Source organism: Rhyacophila brunnea, unplaced genomic scaffold, assembly GCF_057557595.1.
Source record: "Rhyacophila brunnea isolate RB1 unplaced genomic scaffold, BYU_Rbru_1.0 scaffold_6, whole genome shotgun sequence".
NCBI lineage: Eukaryota > Metazoa > Arthropoda > Insecta > Trichoptera > Rhyacophilidae > Rhyacophila > Rhyacophila brunnea.
The window spans coordinates 39,775,436-39,784,960 of NW_028233276.1; positions in this window are offsets into that span (position 1 = coordinate 39,775,436).

Here is a 9,525-nt window from a genome sequence, read left to right on the forward strand (position 1 = left end):
AACAATTTAAAACGGGCTGTTATTTTCCTCAAAAATCTCTCTTATAGTGAAAATTGCACTTTTTCTTTTTCAGCGGTATTTCTTTTCATATGGAAATTAATATTTTTAACAAGAAGTCCGTTGACAAAAGAAAACACTTGCAAAAAAATATAATTAGCTATTAACGTGGTCTTTCGCGCGAGCTACACTGTTTTTTGTGAAATTTTAATGAAAAAAAAAATCTCTGAAGACAAGGAAATGTTTTTGAAAACGATGAAGAAAAGTCCAGACGTTTTCTTTTCTCAGCGTTAACTGGGAGTTTATTTTTCAATGAAGAATAGCACTGACATTATGTTTTTATTATTTTTATTGTGTCATTAATTTACAATAACAATGATAGAATATAGCAAACTATATTTTAAAAGTATGACATATTATTTTAATACTGACAAATGGGTAATATTAACCACATACCTGCATTTTTATTTATTTAAGGATATTACACACATTTATATTGACAACATAATTAAATCGACAACTCTGGTTGACTTGCTTGAATATCGTGAAAAAAACGTAAGTAAAATCGTCAAGTGCAACAACTCAATATTACTCGTAAATTCAATTATGAGCATTATATTATGTATATTATATGTTATCAAGTTGTCAACATTTTCTATGTATACGGTATTAGGTTAGGTACTTAATTTTAATACACTGACTGAGTTGACTTAACATAGTCAACATTTTCAGTAAATACAAATTAGTCAGTTAAGAACATTCAAGAATTTTCAATTTGCGCAATGAAACCGGTATAAATTTATTTTGAAAACTCAAAAAAAATGTTTTTTATTATTATTCCTTGTGTGAGTAGTTATCGCGAGTTCGGATCGTGCATCTGGAAAATTCGATATCCGTAACGTTCACCGCTGAGACACCTCATCGCCTTAGAGGCAATCCATATTATACTGAAACCGTATGCCGTGTGCCATTTATACGTTCATGGAAATATATGTAAGCATCTGATCTTATCCGTTTATAAGTGGCGAAGACTTCATACTAGGCGATTATTTAAAGCCTACCTTCTTAATAAAAATATTTTTTAACTTTATATTGACACATTAAATAATATAATCTCATAATAATATATTCAATATGCACAACGACATCTATCGTATAATTGTCACAATAATTTTACGATATTTTCCACTATTTCAATAAGCACCATTTATGGCATGTCTCGAAGGTTTAAAAAAATAAGTGACATCTCGTTTCGATTCACATATTGTATGGATTACGTTCGCGTGAATCGAAAACTTTTTTTGTATGAAGCTTGTTTCTCATAATTTCAAGACGTCTGCGGCGGCCCATATAAATTGGTAAGCTATTTAAGGAGCGCTTACATTTTACGTAAGTCCACATTTATTCAAAATAATTTATAAGATAATTTAAAAAAATAATTTCTAGGGATTTAATCACATAAATATTGATCGTTGTTAAAAATAATAAATAATTTATCTCGTGATTTTTATTTATCAGTTAGTTTATTCATAGACTAAGACAATTTATTCAGCCAATTATGTAAGCTGAAATCTTATATTGTATCTAAATCTGTGTTTTAAATATAGAAGTATTTTAAAATGACTAGTTTACTGGTTAAATTATAAATTGTTATGGAACAGATTCACAGCAACGGATATTTTCAATATATTTTGAGCGTATCTTGCGTTTATATTTAAGAAAATACGTAATTCAAATTAATTGCTTAATTTTATACCATCAGTGAGCTATTGAAATTTCATCGGTTTTTGTGTACCTACCTATTCATCAGTAGCTATGTCGGATTATCTTCTTATTTCCCGTAAATACATCTAACAAGTGTGCTTTCTCCACAGCCTACCTGTTTCCAAAAGTCACCCTTCGCCACTGCCGTTTATACCATACACTTACAAACTTAGTGAAAATATATTTTCATGAACAGAAATCATAAGTTTAATATGGCACAAGTTTCTAAACCGCATACGGCTTCAGTCTATAAATGCCCTTTTAATAGAAATATTAGGTATGCTTACATACTGCCGTCTGCAATTTAGAGGAGATCTTTATTTAGCTACGTATTTTTTTCGACTTATACGAGGTATAAATGAGAACTCTGCCATTCTGGGCAGTGTTAACCTGAGTGTCCCTGATAACTATCGTAGAAATAGAGAGCATCAGTAGTTGTTTATTCTCCCAAGGTGCAGAACCAACCTGTCTCTGGTAATGCCAATTGGGAGGGCAATTACTATGTTCAACTAAATTAATTCGGGTGTTGATATATTCCACTTGCGTGAGGGTGAGCTTAGGTGGACGCTATTTCATAAATTCTTAAAATAGGGTCTCCTTGGCAAACTCGGTGTACCTACTTCGTTCAACTTCTATAGATGTATAATTGTATTTTCACTGCTTTTGTATGTTTATATTATGTTATCTTTTTATATTTTCATTTTTGTCGTTTTTATTATTTTTCTTCTTTATAATAATATTTCATATCACGTTGTGAACGTCTTAAAATTATAAGGCCTCCCTTAGCTCCCTCCACTCTTCTCGGTCTTCAGTTCTTCGCTGCCACGTATATCCACCAAATTTTCCATCCAGCGGGTTTTCATTTGGTACTTACATTCCATATTTATTTATAATATTGATTGATCCACGTGCCTACCATTTTTTGAATATGATTAGTGCAATAACGTAGCAAAAAAAAAATAACCGATTTTAATTTAAAAATTTTAAATTACTTTGTGATTACCTGTGTCACACTTACCTCATCACTCGGATCAGGTGTGATCCGTATACGGGAGGTACCTTTATAGTTCACGAAAACTGTAAATAAATAAACATTTTACTGCAAAAATTTCGTTGGAATATTTTAACAAATAAGAAAGCTCTAACTCTTAGTCTAACAGAATCTAACAAAACCACAACATAAATAAAGAATATAGGCAAATATAAAGAGATTAATAATTTGTAAATTAAGAAATAAGTAATTCTGATACCATATCCTTATCTAATATCATTCCTATCACAGATTACATAAACATGCATTGAATCATAACAATACATAACTCCTGTGGCGATTGATGGTTCCGTGAGAACCAGTGTCAGCAAAATACATGATATTACGACCTATTCTCAAATTAATATTATTTATTTTACTATTCTTTAGTACGTGCTTTTTCCTTGCATACATTTTTCACACAATCGAATTACTACGTACTCAGTAAGCATTTTTTCACCTCAGCAACATTTATTAATGTTTATTATATTAAAAATGTATTTTCTCACCCAAACTCATGTCATAGAATACACGTTCAGAGATTTGAGAAATCTTGATAGTGAATAAAACGGAAAAGGGGTCAAAATGACAACCAAATGAAATTTGTCTTTTATATAATGTTTAACCTGTGGAGGACAAATTGCCGTGCTTAATTTAGACGGCAATGAATATGGGGGACATGCTCGTCGTAGGTCAAAATTGAGTTTTTATTGTATTTTCAAACCATGATCCTGGACACTTTTTAAACGTTGTAGATAATCTATTTATATAATTTTGAAGCCTTATTATCCTTTATATTTATTTTAAACATTTAATGACTGCATAAAGTATTTTTGTTACATAAAATAGTATTCTTTTAAACCTCTCGCTCTAATGTTTTAGAATATAGTCATATTTCGGTACATGAATGTGCAGTGGTGTTAAGATTTTTTACATTTATTAATTTTTAAACTTATTTATAAAACTATTAGTATAATTTATGACGAGATAATTTTAGTAAAATATTAACGATAAAAAATTATATTGATAATCTCTGTGATCCCAAATATGACAAGAATTAGGCATTTTATTATTCAAAAAATCGGCAAGATTAACACATTTGAAGATAATTCTAAAGATACTCATTATAAGCTGTCCTCATTAAGGTTTCATTAAGGAGTGTCCAGGATCATGGTTTGAAAATACAATGAAAACTCAATTTTGACCTACGACGAGCATGTGGGCCGTTAAAGCTACACATTTTACAATGTACATACACATACTAATAATATAAAAGTGACCTTCATACTCTCACGTTACCTTTACTGAATGATCAAACTTTTGTATATTATGTAAATATTGTTATCTTTAATCACCCGATATGGATTTTGTGAAATAACAATAATTCTAGATACCTATTCAAATAATAATATTGTTTTTAAACAATAATTTATTATCTGAAAAATAATTTATCATTTTATGATTTACATACTATAATGACCTCAGTATTTTTGCGGGGGGGGTAGAATTAGACGTACCTCCACTGTTGACAGCTGTGACAACCTTAAGCAAAGTACCGCTCTTAGGCAAACCCGACAAATTTTATATTAAAAATCTTGAAACTTTGACATGCACGTCATGTAGGGATTCCAATCCCAGGATCCCGAGCTATTTTCGATACCTATGAATCCCGGGATTGGTAAACATAATCCCGAAACTTTTGGGATTGACTTTTTATTTTTCAATTTTTATGGAAAATAAAATAAAAACGAAAATATAACAGAAAAATACTTTTAATAACATATATATACATTACAAACAATATTATTACATTATCTTTTCATTAATAAATAAAACAGTAAAGTTTTACTTTCACATTATTATTTATATAACAATATTATTTACTCCATTAAACCTACGTATTTCCAAGATTGAACTTCTTTTCTTCTTTCGAACATGTCCAATCCTAATAGGATCATATGGGCCTCCACAGAGTAGAGGTTTGTATTGACAGATTTTGCTTTTTACGAGAAATGGATGTTAGCCACTTGGACTATAACGCCGTGGGTCCTAGGTTCGAATCCTTAGTCTGGCAAGTACACATAGATTGATCTTACACAATAATAACAATAAATGTCTTAAATAGTATAAATTATACTAGATTTATTTTTGACTGACTTTATTAAAGTTTTGTGTATATAAAATTTTTGTACTTTCCCGGGATCGTCAAATTGTAATCCCGGGATCAAGATTTTGGCTCGGGATTGGATTCCTTAACGTCATGTATTGACATTTAGAGCATGTAAAACCTGCCAGTGTTACCAGTGGCCAAAGATATGATTTCCACGAAAGCTACTCTCAAAACTTATAATATTCTCATTTATTCCTTCATTTGCCGCCCTTTAGAATGAGCCGCCTCTGAACAGTGCATCAGCTCCCTACCAACACTGGACGTCACTGGTTGATAGCATAATTCATTATAAAAAATACAATGACGAAAACAGTGTCGGGTGATCTCACGTTTTTCTGATTCCATAACCTTTCGCACGCATTATTCAAACGGGAAACAAAACAATATTACTCTTGAGACAATAGACATTCGTCCCAGCAGGTAAATAAAGCACTGCCAGTTCACCTTTTTCCTCCGTAGACGAGCGAAATACAATTATCCTTGCGATAAATAAAAATGTGCTGAGCAAAAACAAAGCAGAATAATTAACAATACCTTTTCGCTTAAGAGGCTGGCACAAAAGGAACTTTAATTAAATAAAATACTGGAAATTCTAAAAAGCTACGATTCGAGAATACGGTGTCTTGTATGTATTTATACTTAGGTGCTCGGTTCCAGCACTCGACATGGAAAATCTCACAAAATGTACCCACCCAACGCTGGTTGATCCGTATCAACAGTGACGTCCCGTGGGGGTAGAAAGATTGAGCGTCACTTGGGGGCGGCAGTTACTCGAAGGGTGGCAAATCGAGGAGAATCATTTGATATGTATTATGTAGACATATTTAGCTACTTAAATTTAGTAATAACGAAAATATCTTTCCATTAAAAAAATACTAATTGGAAACAAAACGTATTAATTAATATAAAAGTTTTAAAAGGACTGTTTTTCGTCGTATTTGCGATGTCTAGTTTACTTCTGTTGCCCTTCGACGTCCTTGGTAACCAGAAACGATCTGATTTATTAACCAGTACGCACGGAAATTGCATTGGCCGTCGAAACTGAAGATGCACCCCCCTCTTACAGAGCGTCCCACATACCGCTCTTCGTCCACGATTTAATTTTGTTTTCAGTGTTACCTATATATTTTGTTAGTAATGTATCCATACCACACATTTCTTAGATATTGGAGTCATAAAAGGATGATAAAAAAGGGGCGGCATTTTGTCTAGGGACGTCACTGCGTATCAATATCGATGGACGATATAATATTATGTTTGTCTAAATTCATAAGAATTATCCAAAACAGATAAACTTCTTTCTTTTGACCATGTCCGATCCTAATAGGATCATATGGGCCTCCACAGAGTGGAAGTTTCTATTAACAGATTTTATGTTTACGAGAAATGGATGTCAGCCACTTGCTCAACCTATTAGGACCATACTCTGATTCATGCACAAATTGAAAAACAATATATGAACTTGCCAGACCCAGGATTCGAACCTGGGACCCTCGACTCTATAGACCGGCGCTTAATCCACGCGGCCATACCACACATTTCTTACATATTGGTAAGATAAAAAGTATGATAAAAAAGGGGCGGCATTTTGTCTAGGGACGTCACTGCGTATCAATATCGATGGACGATATAATATTATGTTTGTCTAAATTCATAAGAATTATCCAAAACAGATAAACTACATAATATAAAATAAAAATTAACGATAGTACTGTTATGGGTGATGGTGTTATTAAAAATTCTTGGGCCAATCTGTGAAAATTTAGTACCTATGATAGTGTAGGTTTAATCACGAATCATATATTAGGTATACTGTATCCGCTGTGCGCAGATGAGCCAGATATCGTAAATTGTTTAAAGACCCAAAGGCTCCGCTGGCTGGATGGAGTAGACAAAAACCTTCAGACCCTTGCTGTGTCCAACTGGAGTTATGGACCAATGCAAAGATAGTGATGAAAACCGATGTTGGAACCGGACAGCCAGGGTCCACACCGGGTAGTAGTATTATTATAATGAACTGTACTATGAACTATTGTACAAAACACCACCAATAATGTAGCAAAAATAGTGCACCACCAATATAAGCCGGACTGTTGGAAAACTGTTCAAAACTCGTCTCGTCTGCAACGTGTCGAATGCGTCGATGTGAAGTCATCGTTATTCATTCTTTCGTTCTTTCGACCATGTGCGATCCTAATAGGATCATATGAGCCTCCACAGAGTAGAGGTTTGTATTGACAGATTTTGTTTTTTACGAGAAATGGATGTCAGCCACTTGCTCAAATTATTAGGTCCATACCCTGACACACACAAATTGAAAAACAATATGTGTACTTGCCAGACCCAGGATTCGAACCTGGGACCCACGGCGTTATCGTCTAACGCGTGGCCACCGTGGGTATATATTAAATACATATTTATTAGTATTTAATTAATAAATCGATTAATGTTTTCAATGATTAAAAACTAATGTTTTATTTTTCCACTGGCTGTTCTGTTTTGTTACTGTTCTGTTCTATTTGTCACCGTTCTGTTTCTCCATGTTATTTTGTCCGGTTACCGAAAACGGGGTAAGAATTAGTTTTTAAATTTACAAACAAACCAAATCATAACACAATTCACATTCACAAAACATATATTGCCAAATGGAGCTCCGCACATTGGTCGAATGCGACTTTTTAGTTTGAAAAAAACATCTAGTGCTGTTGCAACAAATCGCATGCGTCTCGGGCTACGGGTCGAAAACGCCAAAACGCATACACACACCTACGAATTGGTCATTCCTATACCGGCTCACCGGTCGCCGCATCCACATATATATTATACATTTTGAGAGGTTATGCGCGAATGTCGCCAGGTAGATGTGCGCGGTCTTCATATTCAACATCGGAGCGATTTTCCTGGAAGGTTTGATACGTGGCTCTGCGGCAGACGAGGTGAGTTTAGGATGTGAAAACCGACTTACAAGTATCATCTTTACTGGTCACTTATGGAGAATAATGGCTACTTATAAGCTTTACTGGGACCGGTACATTATTAATTATTACAAAATCTCAACTGAGCTTGTAGGTGTTGCTGAACCGTTGAGCAATAATTTTTGTATGACTAATGCGGGGAAATCAAATAAAAATACACATAAAAAATTATAAAACATTATAAGACTACTAGTATTATTTTTCTTCTTACTGGTACCAACTGGGGATTGCTCGCCTCCTAGGGCAGGGTGTGCGAACCTTTTTACGTACGCGTGCCAAAATTTCCCAAATACTATTTTTGACTGTCTGATGTGCCTGGCAGTTTTTTATAAAAATTTAAAAAAATGGTTATAAAATTCTAATAATAATAATTCTTGAGTATTACTATATAACTTAGTTTGGTCCTTTACGTACAAATTGACGCCAGAATTGCTCAGAGCACATGAGGCATTCTCTCGCTACAGTGATCTCAACTCTCATGCATTGTAAAATGATTGTTTCTTCTTTCTTTCGACCATGTCCAATCCTAATAGGATCGTATGGGCCTCCACAGAGTGGAGGTTTGTATTGAAAGATTTTTGTTTTTACGAGAAATGGATGTCAGCCACTTGTTCAACCTATTAGGTCCATACTCTGACTCATACACAAATTGAAAAACAATATGTGTACTTGCCAGACCCAGGATTCGAACCTGGGACCCTTGACTCTATAGGCCGGCGTTTAAGCCACTCGGCCATCGTACGTGTATGATTGTTAATCAATCAAAATCAGAGGTTCAAGGCGTGGCTTCCACCGCCGCCTGATGAGGTTAGTGCGATAATATTATCTGTGACGCATAAAACTCATGGACCGACTTATGCAATTTAAATTAAACGTTATGCTTAATCGTGAAGAGTATTTGCCTGCTATTTTTAAACAATGCGATCTGTCATTATTATGCATGAATTTTGTCATTTCAGTTTCCGCATCGCTTGGTAAATATTATTAAAATCCGAAAAAAAATACGCATGATCGTGTCGTCATTATTTTTTAATATTATATAATATATGTTTATATGTAAAACTTTTTTGAAAAAAAGAATATTTTACCACGTTTTTATTAGCTCGTATTCTTGTTTGTCCGGTACCGATTTTTTCTTGTGTATCCAGTACATTTTTTTTCTAGTTTGTCCACAATTTGTATTGGACGATTGAAGATTTTTAACTAACTTCCCGACTAGTTAGACATTTGAAACTTTTAGAATACTTATATCAGAACACGACGACAATGCATTCTTTTAATACTTTTAGCCATTTTTAAGCAGAATTGAATTCATTTTCAATTAAATCTGTTTTGTATGGAAATTTATTATTGTTGGTTGCTAAGAGGGTCGTATCAACTAAATTATTAATATACAGTTATTATGGAAATCAATAGAATAATATTTATTCAGTATTTCTATCATTATACCTATTGTACAATAAAAAGTTTTTATTAATACATAGAATTGTCAAGTTTATATGATTCAACAGAAAATTAAAAAACGTGGTAAGTATATAAAAAGTTCTTTATATTATTAGGTCGGTATATCTATTTTTTTTCTCTTCAAT